Source organism: Pleurodeles waltl, chromosome 5 (assembly GCF_031143425.1).
Source record: "Pleurodeles waltl isolate 20211129_DDA chromosome 5, aPleWal1.hap1.20221129, whole genome shotgun sequence".
NCBI classification, from domain to species: Eukaryota; Metazoa; Chordata; class Amphibia; order Caudata; family Salamandridae; genus Pleurodeles; species Pleurodeles waltl.
In genome coordinates, this window is record NC_090444.1 from 306,653,621 (window position 1) to 306,665,855 (window position 12,235).

The window sequence follows — 12,235 nt, forward strand, 5'->3', positions numbered from 1 at the left end:
TGCATTTTTTAAAACTAGACACCTAGGGGAATCCAAGTTGGGGTGACTTGTGGGGCTCTGACCAGGTTCTGTTACCCAGAATCCTTTGCAAACCTCAAAATTTGGCAAAAAAATACTTTTTCCTGTCATTTCGGTGACAGAAATTTCTGGAATCTAAGAGGAGCCACAAATTTCCTTCCCCCCAGCGTTCCCCCACGTCTCCCGAAGAAAATGGTACCTCACTTGTGTGGGTAGGCCTAGCGCCTGCGACAGGATATGCCCCAAAACACAACGTGGACACATCACATTTTCAGAAAGAAAACAGAGCTGTTTTTTGCTAACTACCTAGCTGTGGATTTTGGCCTATAGCTCAGCCGGCACCTGGGGAAACCTCGCAAACCTATGCATTTTTTAAAACTAGACACTTAGGGGAATCCAAGATGGGGTGACTTGTGGGGCTCTGACCAGGTTCTGTTACCCAGAATCCTTTGCAAACCTCAAAATTTGGCAAAAAAAACACTTTTTCCTGTCATTTCGGTGACAGAAAGTTCTGGAATCTGAGAGGAGCCACAAATTTCCTTCCACCCAGCGTTCCCCAAAGTCTTCTGATAAAAATGTTACCTCACTTGTGTGGGTAGGCCTAGCGCCCGCGACAGGATATGCCCCAAAACACGACGTGGACACATCACATTTTCAGAAAGACAACAGAGCTGTTTTTTGCTAAGTGCCTAGCTGTGGATTTTGGCGTCTAGCTCAGTCGGCACCTGGGGAAACCTAGCAAACCCGTGCATTTTTTAAAACTAGGCACCTAGGGGAATCCAAGATGGGGTGACTTGTGGGGCTCTGACCAGGTTCTGTTGCCCAAAATCCTTTGCAAACCTTAAAATTTGGCAAAAAAACCACACTTTTTCCTGTCATTTCGGTGACAGAAAGTTCTGGAATCTGAGAGGAGCCACAAATTTCCTTCCACCCAACGTTCCCCCAAGTCTTCTGATAAAAATGATACCTCACTTGTGTGGGTAGGCCTAGCGCCCGCAACAGGATATGCCCCAAAAACGACGTCAGAAAGAAAACAGAGCTGTTTTTTACTAAGTGACTAGCTGTGGATTTTGGCCTCTAGCTCAGCCGGCACCTGGGGAAACCTCGCAAACCTGTGCATTTTTTAAAACTAGACACTTCGGGGAATCCAAGATGGGGTGACTTGTGGGGCTCTGACCAGGTTCTGTTACCCAGAATCCTTTGCAAACCTCAAGAATTTGGCAAAAAAAACACTTTTTCCTGTCATTTCGGTGAAAGAAAGTTCTGGAATCTGAGAGGAGCCACAAATTTCCTTCCACCCAGCGTTCCCCCAAGTCTTCTGATAAAAATCATACCTCACTTGTGTGGGTAGGCCTAGCGCCCGCGACAGGATATGCCCCAAAAACGACGTGGACACATCACATTTTCATAAAGAAATCAGAGCTGTTTTTTACTAAGTGCCTAGCTGTGGATTTTGGCCTCTAGCTCAGCCGGCACATGGGGAAACCTAAGAAACCTATGCATTTTTTAAAACTGGACACCTAGGGGAATCCAAGATGGGGTGACTTGTGGGGCTCTGACCAGGTTCTGTTACCCAGAATCCTTTGCAAACCTCAAAATTTGGCAAAACAACACTTTTTCCTGTCATTTCGGTGACAGAAATTCCTGGAATCCGAGAGGAGCCACAAATTTCCTTCCACCAAGCGTTCCCCCACGTCTCCCGATGAAAATGGTACCTCACTTGTGTGGGTAGGCCTAGCGCCTGCGACAGGATATGCCCCAAAACACAACTTGGACACATCACATTTTCAGAAAGAAAACAGAGCTGTTTTTTGCTAACTGCCTAGCTGTGGATTTTGGCCTCTAGCTCAGCCTGCACCTGGGGAAACCTAGCAAACCTGTGCATTTTTTAAAACTAGACACTTAGGGGAATCCAAGATGGGGTGACTTGTGGGGCTCTGACCAGGTTCTGTTACCCAGAATCCTTTGCAAACCTCAAGATTTTGGCCAAAAAAAACACTTTTTCCTGTCATTTCGGTGAAAGAAAGTTCCGGCACCTGGGGAAACCTCGCAAACCTGTGCATTTTTTAAAGCTAGACACTTTGGGGAATCCAAGATGGGGTGACTTGTGGGGTTCTGACCAGGTTCTGTTACCCAAAATCCTTTGCAAACCTCAAAATTTGGCAAAAAAAACACACTTTTTCCTGTCATTTCGGTGACAGAAAGTTCTGGAATCTGAGAGGAGCCACAAATTTCCTTCCACCCAGCGTTTCCCCAAGTCTTCTGATAAAAATGATACCTCACTTGTGTGGGTAGGCCTAGCGCCCGCAACAGGATATGCCCCAAAAACGACGTCAGAAAGAAAACAGAGCTGTTTTTTACTAAGTGCCTAGATGTGGATTTTGGCCTCTAGCTCAGCCGGCACCTGGGGAAACCTAGGAAACCTGCGCATTTTTTAGAACTAGACACCTCAGAGAATCCAAGATAGGGTGAATTGTGGGGCTCTGACCAGGTTCTGTTACCCAGAATCCTTTGCAAACCTCGAAATTGGGCAAAAAAACACTTTTTCCTGTCATTTCGGTGACAGAAATTTCTGGAATCTGAGAGGAGCCACAAATTTCCTTCCACCCAGCGTTCCCCCAAGTCTTCTGATAAAAATCATACCTCACTTGTGTGGGTAGGCCTAGCGCCCGCAACAGGATATGCCCCAAAAACGACGTGGACACATCACATTTTCAGAAAGAAATCAGAGCTTTTTTTTACTAAGTGCCTAGCTGTGGATTTTGGCCTCTAGCTCAGCCGGCACATGGGGAAACCTAGGAAACCTATGCATTTTTTAAAACTAGACACCTAGGGGAATCCAAGATGGGGTGACTTGTGGGGCTCTGACCAGGTTCTGTTACCCAGAATCCTTTGCAAACCTCAAAATTTGGCAAAAAAACACTTTTTCCTGTCATTTCGGTGACAGAAAGTTCTGTAATCTGAGAGGAGCCTCAAATTTCCTTCCACCCAGCGTTCCCCCACGTCTCCCGAAGAAAATGGTATGTCACTTATGTGGGTAGGCCTAGCGCCTGCGACAGGATATGCCCCAAAAAACAACGTGGACCCATCACATTTTCAGAAAGAAAATAGAGCTGTTTTTTGCTAACTGCCTAGATGTGGATTTTGGCCTCTAGCTCGGCCGGCGCCTCGGGAAACCTCGCAAACCTGTGCATTTTTTAAAACTAGACACTTAGGGGAATCCAAGATGGGGTGACTTGTGGGGCTCTGACCAGGTTCTGTTACCCAGAATCCTTTGCAAACCTCAAAATTTGGCAAAAAAAACCACTTTTTCCTGTCATTTCGGTGACAGAAAGTTCTGGAATCTGAGAGGAGCCACAAATTTCCTTCCACCCAGCGTTCCCCCAAGTCTTACGATAAAAATGTTACCTCACTTGTGTGGGTAGGCCTAGTGCCCGCGACAGGATATGCCCCAAAACGCGATGTGGACACATCACATTTTCAGAAACAAAACAGAGCTGTTTTTTGCTAACTGCCTAGCTGTGGATTTTGGCCTCTAGCTCAGCAGGCACCTTGGGAAACCAAGAAAACCTGTGCATTTTTGAAAACTAGATACCTAGGAGAATCCAAGATGGGGTGACTTGTGGGGCTCTGACCAGTTTCTGTTACCCAAAATCCTTTGCAAACCTCAAATTTTGGCAAAAAAAACACTTTTTCCTGTCATTTCGGTGACAGAAAGTTCTGGAATCTGAGGGGAGCCACAAATTTCCTTCCACCCAGCATTCACCTAAGTCTTCCGATAAAAATGTTACCTCACTTGTGTGGGTAGGCCTAGCGCCCGCGACAGGATATGCCCCAAAACACGACGTGGACACATCACATTTTCAGAAAGAAAACAGAGCTGTTTTTTGCTAAGTGCCTAGCTGTGGATTTTGGCATCTAGCTCAGTCGGCACCTGGGGAAACCTAGCAAACCCGTGCATTTTTTAAAACTAGGCACCTACGGGAATCCAAGATGGGGTGACTTGTGGGGCTCTAACCAGGTTCTGTTACCCAGAATCTTTTGCAAACCTCAAAATTTGGTAAAAAAATACTTTTTCCTGTCATTTCAGTGACAGAAAGTTCTGGAATCTGAGAGGAGCCACACATTTCCTTCCACCCAGCGTTCCCCCAAGTCTTCCGATGAAAATGGTACCTCACTTGTGTGGGTAGGCCTAGCGCCCGCGACAGGAATTGCCCCAAAACACGACGTGGACACATCACATTTTCAGAAAGAAAACAGAGCTGTTTTTTGCTAACTGCCTAGCTGTGGATTTTCGCCTCTAGCTCAGCCGGCAACTGGGGAAACCTAGAAAACCTGTGCATTTTTGAAAACTAGACACCTAGGGGAATCCAAGATGGGGTGACTTGTGGGGCTCTGACCAGGTTCTGTTACCCAAAATCCTTTGCAAACCTCAAAATTTGGCAAAAAAAACAAACTTTTTCCTGTCATTTCGGTGACAGAAAGTTCTGGAATCTGAGAGGAGCGTCAAATTTACTTCCACCCAGCGTTCCCCTAAGTCTTCCGATAAAAATGTTACCTCACTTGTGTGGGTAGGCCTAGCGCCCGCGACAGGATATGCCCCAAAACACGATGTGGACACATCACATTTTCAGAAGGAAAGCACAGCTGTTTTTTGCTAACTGCCTAGCTGTGGATTTTGTCCTCTAGCTCAGCAGGCACCTGGGGAAACCTAGAAAACATGTGCATTTTTGAAAACTAGATGCCTAGGAGAATCCAAGATGGGGTGACTTGTGGGGCCCTGACCAGGTTCTGTTACCCAAAATCCTTTGCAAACCTCAAAATTTGGCAAAATAAACACTTTTTCCAGTCATTTCGGTGACAGAAATTTCTGGAAACTGAGAGGCGCCACAAATTTCCTTCCACCCAGCGTTCCATTAAGTCTTCCGATAAAAATGTTACCTCACTTGTGTGGGTAGGCCTAGCGCCCGCGACAGGATATGCCCCAAAACACGACGTGGACACATCACATTTTCAGAAAGAAAACAGAGCTGTTTTTTACTAAGTGCCTAGCTGTGGATTTTGGCCTCTAGCTCAGCCGGCACATGGGGAAACCTAGGAAACCTATGCATTTTTTAAAACTAGACACCTAGGGGAATCCAAGTTGGGGTGACTTGTGGGGCTCTGACCAGGTTCTGTTACCCAGAATCCTTTGCAAACCTCAAAATTTGGCAAAAAAATACTTTTTCCTGTCATTTCGGTGACAGAAATTTCTGGAATCTAAGAGGAGCCACAAATTTCCTTCCCCCCAGCGTTCCCCCACGTCTCCCGAAGAAAATGGTACCTCACTTGTGTGGGTAGGCCTAGCGCCTGCGACAGGATATGCCCCAAAACACAACGTGGACACATCACATTTTCAGAAAGAAAACAGAGCTGTTTTTTGCTAACTACCTAGCTGTGGATTTTGGCCTATAGCTCAGCCGGCACCTGGGGAAACCTCGCAAACCTATGCATTTTTTAAAACTAGACACTTAGGGGAATCCAAGATGGGGTGACTTGTGGGGCTCTGACCAGGTTCTGTTACCCAGAATCCTTTGCAAACCTCAAAATTTGGCAAAAAAAACACTTTTTCCTGTCATTTCGGTGACAGAAAGTTCTGGAATCTGAGAGGAGCCACAAATTTCCTTCCACCCAGCGTTCCCCAAAGTCTTCTGATAAAAATGTTACCTCACTTGTGTGGGTAGGCCTAGCGCCCGCGACAGGATATGCCCCAAAACACGACGTGGACACATCACATTTTCAGAAAGACAACAGAGCTGTTTTTTGCTAAGTGCCTAGCTGTGGATTTTGGCGTCTAGCTCAGTCGGCACCTGGGGAAACCTAGCAAACCTGTGCATTTTTTAAAACTAGGCACCTAGGGGAATCCAAGATGGGGTGACTTGTGGGGCTCTGACCAGGTTCTGTTACCCAGAATCCTTTGCAAACCTCAAGAATTTGGCAAAAAAAACACTTTTTCCTGTCATTTCGGTGAAAGAAAGTTCTGGAATCTGAGAGGAGCCACAAATTTCCTTCCACCCAGCGTTCCCCCAAGTCTTCTGATAAAAATCATACCTCACTTGTGTGGGTAGGCCTAGCGCCCGCGACAGGATATGCCCCAAAAACGACGTGGACACATCACATTTTCAGAAAGAAATCAGAGCTGTTTTTTACTAAGTGCCTAGCTGTGGATTTTGGCCTCTAGCTCAGCCGGCACATGGGGAAACCTAAGAAACCTATGCATTTTTTAAAACTAGACACCTAGGGGAATCCAAGATGGGGTGACTTGTGGGGCTCTGACCAGGTTCTGTTACCCAGAATCCTTTGCAAACCTCAAAATTTGGCAAAAAAACACTTTTTCCTGTCATTTCGGTGACAGAAATTCCTGGAATCTGAGAGGAGCGACAAATTTCCTTCCACCTAGCGTTCCCCCACGTCTTCTGATAAAAATGGTACCTCACTTGTGTGGGTAGGCCTAGCGCCTGCGACAGGATATGCCCCAAAACACAACTTGGACACATCACATTTTCAGAAAGAAAATAGAGCTGTTTTTTGCTAACTGCCTAGCTGTGGATTTTGGCCTCTAGCTCAGCCGGCACCTGGGGAAACCTCGCAAACCTGTGCATTTTTTAAAACTAGACACTTCGGGGAATCCAAGATGGGGTGACTTGTGGGGCTCTGACCAGGTTCTGTTACCCAGAATCCTTTGCAAACCTCAAAATTTGGCAAAATAAACACTTTTTCCTGTCATTTCGGTGAAAGAAAGTTCTGGAATCTGAGAGGAGCCACAAATTTCCTTCCACCCAGCGTTCCCCCAAGTCTTCCGATAATAATGTTACCTCACTTGTGTGGGTAGGCCTAGTGCCCGCGACAGGATAGGCCCCAAAACGCGATGTGGACACATTACATTTTCAGAAAGAAACAGAGCTGTTTTTTGCTAACTGCCTAGCTGTGGATTTTGGCCTCTAGCTCAGCAGGCACCTGGGGAAACCTAGAAAACCTGTGCATTTTTGAAAACTACATACCTAGGAGAATCCAAGATGGGGTGACTTGTGGGGCTCTGACCAGTTTCTGTTACCCAAAATCCTTTGCAAACCTCAAAATTTGGCAAAAAAAACACACTTTTTCCTGTCATTTCGGTGACAGAAAGTTCTGGAATCTGAGAGGAGCCTCAAATTTCCTTCCACCCAGCGTTCCTCCAAGTTTTCTGATAAAAATGATACCTCACTTGTGTGGGTTGGCCTAGCGCCCGCAACAGGATATGCCCCAAAAACGACGTGGACACCTCACATTTTCAGAAAGAAAACAGAGCTGTTTTTTACTAAGTGCCTAGCTGTGGATTTTGGCCTCTAGCTCAGCCGGCACCTGGGGAAACCTAGCAAACCTGTGCATTTTTTAAAACTAGGCACCTAGGGGAATCCAAGATGGGGTGACTTGTGGGGCTCTGACCAGGTTCTGTTACCCAGAATCCTTTGCAAACCTCAAAATTTGGCAAAAAAAACACTTTTCCTGTCATTTCAGTGACAGAAAGTTCTGGAATCTGAGAGGAGCCACACATTTCCTTCCACCCAACGTTCCCCCAAGTCTCCCGATAAAAATGGTACCTCACTTGTGTGGGTAGGTCTAGCGCCCGCGACAGGATATGCCCCAAAAGACGATGTGGACACATCACATTTTCAGAAAGAAAACAGAGCTGTTTTTTGCTAACTGCCTAGCTGTGGATTTTCGCCTCTAGCTCAGCCGGCAACTGGGGAAACCTAGAAAACCTGTGCATTTTTGAAAACTAGACACCTAGGGGAATACAAGATGGGGTGACTTGTGGGGCTCTGACCAGGTTCTGTTACCCAAAATCCTTTGCAAACCTCAAAATTTGGCAAAAAAAACACACTTTTTCCTGTCATTTCGGTGACAGAAAGTTCTGGAATCTGAGAGGAGCCTCAAATTTCCTTCCACCCAGCGTTCCTCCAAGTTTTCTGATAAAAATGATACCTCACTTGTGTGGGTTGGCCTAGCGCCCGCAACAGGATATGCCCCAAAAACGACGTGGACACCTCACATTTTCAGAAAGAAAACAGAGCTGTTTTTTACTAAGTGCCTAGCTGTGGATTTTGGCCTCTAGCTCAGCCGGCACCTGTGGAAACCTAGGAAACCTGCGCATTTTTTAGAACTAGACACCTTGGGGAATCCAAGATGGGGTGACTTGTGGGGCTCTGACCAGGTTCTGTTACCCAGAATCCTTTGCAAACCTCAAAATTTGGCAAAAAAACACTTTTTCCTGTCATTTCGGTGACAGAAATTTCTGGAATCTAAGAGGAGCCACAAATTTCCTTCCCCCCAGCGTTCCCCCAGGTCTCCCGAAGAAAATGGTACCTCACTTGTGTGGGTAGGCCTAGCGCCTGCGACAGGATATGCCCCAAAACACAACGTGGTCACATCACATTTTCAGAAAGAAAACAGAGCTGTTTTTTGCTAACTACCTAGCTGTGGATTTTGGCCTCTAGCTCCGCCGGCACCTGGGGAAACCTCGCAAACTTGTGCATTTTTTAAAACTAGACACTTAGGGGAATCCAAGATGGGATGACTTGTGGGGCTCTGACCAGGTTCTGTTACCCAGAATCCTTTGCAAACCTCAAAATTTGGCAAAAATAACACTTTTTCCAGTCATTTCGGTGACAGAAAGTTCTGGAATCTGAGAGGAGCCACAAATTTCCTTCCACCCAGAGTTCCCCCAAGTCTTCTGATAAAAATTTTACCTCACTTGTGTGGGTAGGCCTAGCGCCCGCGACAGGATATGCCCCAAAACACGATGTGGACACATCACATTTTCAGAAAGAAAGCAGAGCTGTTTTTTGCTAACTGCCTAGCTGTGGATTTTGGCCTCTAGCTCGGCAGGCACCTGGGGAAACCTAGAAAACCTGTGCATTTTTTATTAAAATAGATACCTAGGAGAATCCAAAATGGGGTGACTTGTGGGGCTCTGACCAGGTTCTGTTACCGAAAATCCTTTGCAAACCTCAAAATTTGGCAAAAACCACACTTTTTCGTGTCATTTCGGAGACAGAAATTTCTGGAATCTGAGAGGAACCACAAATTTCCTTCCACCCAGCGTTCCCCTAAGTCTTCCGATAAAAATGTAACCTCACTTGTGTGGGTAGGCCTAGCGCCCGCGACAGGATATGCCCCAAAACAGGACGTGGACACATCACATTTTCAGAAAGAAAACAGAGCTGTTTTTTACTAAGTGCCTATCTGTGGATTTTGGCCTCTAGCTCAGCCGGCACCTGGGGAAACCTAGGAAACCTGTGCATTTTTTAAAACTAGGCACCTAGGGGAATCCAAGATGGAGTGACTTGTGGGGCTCTGACCAGGTTCTGTTACCCAGAATCCTTTGCAAACCTCAAAATTTGGCAAAAAAACTCTTTTCCTGTCATTTCAGTGACAGAAAGTTCTGGAATCTGAGAGGAGCCACACATTTCCTTCCACCCAACGTTCCCCCAAGTCTCCCGATAAAAATGGTACCTCACTTGTGTGGGTAGGTCTAGCGCCCGCGACAGGATATGCCCCAAAAGACGATGTGGACACATCACATTTTCAGAAAGAAAACAGAGCTGTTTTTTGCTAACTGCCTAGCTGTGGATTTTCGCCTCTAGCTCAGCCGGCAACTGGGGAAACCTAGAAAACCTGTGCATTTTTGAAAACTAGACACCTAGGGGAATCCAAGATGGGGTGACTTGTGGGGCTCTGACCAGGTTCTGTTACCCAAAATCCTTTGCAAACCTCAAAATTTGGCAAAAAAAACACACTTTTTCCTGTCATTTCGGTGACAGAAAGTTCTGGAATCTGAGAGGAGCCTCAAATTTCCTTCCACCCAGCGTTCCTCCAAGTTTTCTGATAAAAATGATACCTCACTTGTGTGGGTTGGCCTAGCGCCCGCAACAGGATATGCCCCAAAAACGACGTGGACACCTCACATTTTCAGAAAGAAAACAGAGCTGTTTTTTACTAAGTGCCTAGCTGTGGATTTTGGCCTCTAGCTCAGCCGGCACCTGGGGAAACCTAGGAAACCTGCGCATTTTTTAGAACTAGACACCTTGGGGAATCCAAGATGGGGTGACTTGTGGGGCTCTGACCAGGTTCTGTTACCCAGAATCCTTTGCAAACCTCAAAATTTGGCAAAAAAACACTTTTTCCTGTCATTTCGGTGACAGAAATTTCTGGAATCTAAGAGGAGCCACAAATTTCCTTCCCCCCAGCGTTCCCCCAGGTCTCCCGAAGAAAATGGTACCTCACTTGTGTGGGTAGGCCTAGCGCCTGCGACAGGATATGCCCCAAAACACAACGTGGTCACATCACATTTTCAGAAAGAAAACAGAGCTGTTTTTTGCTAACTACCTAGCTGTGGATTTTGGCCTCTAGCTCCGCCGGCACCTGGGGAAACCTCGCAAACTTGTGCATTTTTTAAAACTAGACACTTAGGGGAATCCAAGATGGGATGACTTGTGGGGCTCTGACCAGGTTCTGTTACCCAGAATCCTTTGCAAACCTCAAAATTTGGCAAAAATAACACTTTTTCCTGTCATTTCGGTGACAGAAAGTTCTGGAATCTGAGAGGAGCCACAAATTTCCTTCCACCCAGAGTTCCCCCAAGTCTTCTGATAAAAATTTTACCTCACTTGTGTGGGTAGGCCTAGCGCCCGCGACAGGGTATGCCCCAAAACACGATGTGGACACATCACATTTTCAGAAAGAAAGCAGAGCTGTTTTTTGCTAACTGCCTAGCTGTGGATTTTGGCCTCTAGCTCGGCAGGCACCTGGGGAAACCTAGAAAACCTGTGCATTTTTTATTAAAATAGATACCTAGGAGAATCCAAAATGGGGTGACTTGTGGGGCTCTGACCAGGTTCTGTTACCGAAAATCCTTTGCAAACCTCAAAATTTGGCAAAAAAACCACTTTTTCGTGTCATTTCGGAGACAGAAATTTCTGGAATCTGAGAGGAACCACAAATTTCCTTCCACCCAGCGTTCCCCTAAGTCTTCCGATAAAAATGTAACCTCACTTGTGTGGGTAGGCCTAGCGCCCGCGACAGGATATGCCCCAAAACAGGACGTGGACACATCACATTTTCAGAAAGAAAACAGAGCTGTTTTTTACTAAGTGCCTATCTGTGGATTTTGGCCTCTAGCTCAGCCGGCACCTGGGGAAACCTAGGAAACCTGCGCATGTTTGAACTAGACACCTCGGGGAATCCAAGATGGAGTGACTTGTGGGGCTCTGACCAGGTTCTGTTACCCAGAATCCTTTGCAAACCTCAAAATTTGGCAAAAAAACTCTTTTTCCTCTCATTTCGGTGACAGAAATTTCTGGAATCTGAGAGGAGCCACAAATTTCCTTCCACCCAGCTTTCCCCCAAGTCTTCTGATAAAAATGATACCTCACTTGTGTGGGTAGGCCTAGCACCCGCGACAGGATATGCCCCAAAAACGACGTGGACACATCACATTTTCAGAAAGAAAACAGAGCTGTTTTTTACTAAGTGCTTAGTTGTGGATTTTGGCCTTTAGCTCAGCCAGCACCTGGGGAAACCTAGGATACCTATGCATTTTTTAAAACTAGACACCTAGGGGAATCCAAGTTGGGGTGACTTGTGGGGCTCTGACCAGGTTCTGTTACCCAGAATCCTTTGCAAACCTCAAAATTTGGCAAAAAAACACTTTTTCCTGTCATTTCGGTGACAGAAATTTCTGGAATCTAAGAGGAGCCACAAATTTCCTTCCCCCCAGCGTTCCCCCACGTCTCTCGAAGAAAATGGTACCTCACTTGTGTGGGTAGGCCTAGCGCCTGCGACAGGATATGCCCCAAAACACAACGTGGACACATCACATTTTCAGAAAGAAAACAGAGCTGTTTTTTGCTAAATACCTAGCTGTGGAATTTGGCCTCTAGCTCAGCCGGCACCTGCGGAAACCTCGCAAACCTGTGCATTTTTTAAAACTAGACACTTAGGGGAATCCAAGATGGGATGACTTGTGGGGCTCTGACCAGGTTCTGTTACCCAGAATCCTTTGCAAACCTCAAAATTTGGCAAAAAAAAACACTTTTTCCTGTCATTTCGGTGACAGAAATTTCTGGAATCTAAGAGGAGCCACAAATTTCCTTCCCCCCAGCGTTCCCCCACGTCTCTCGAAGAAAATGGTACCTCA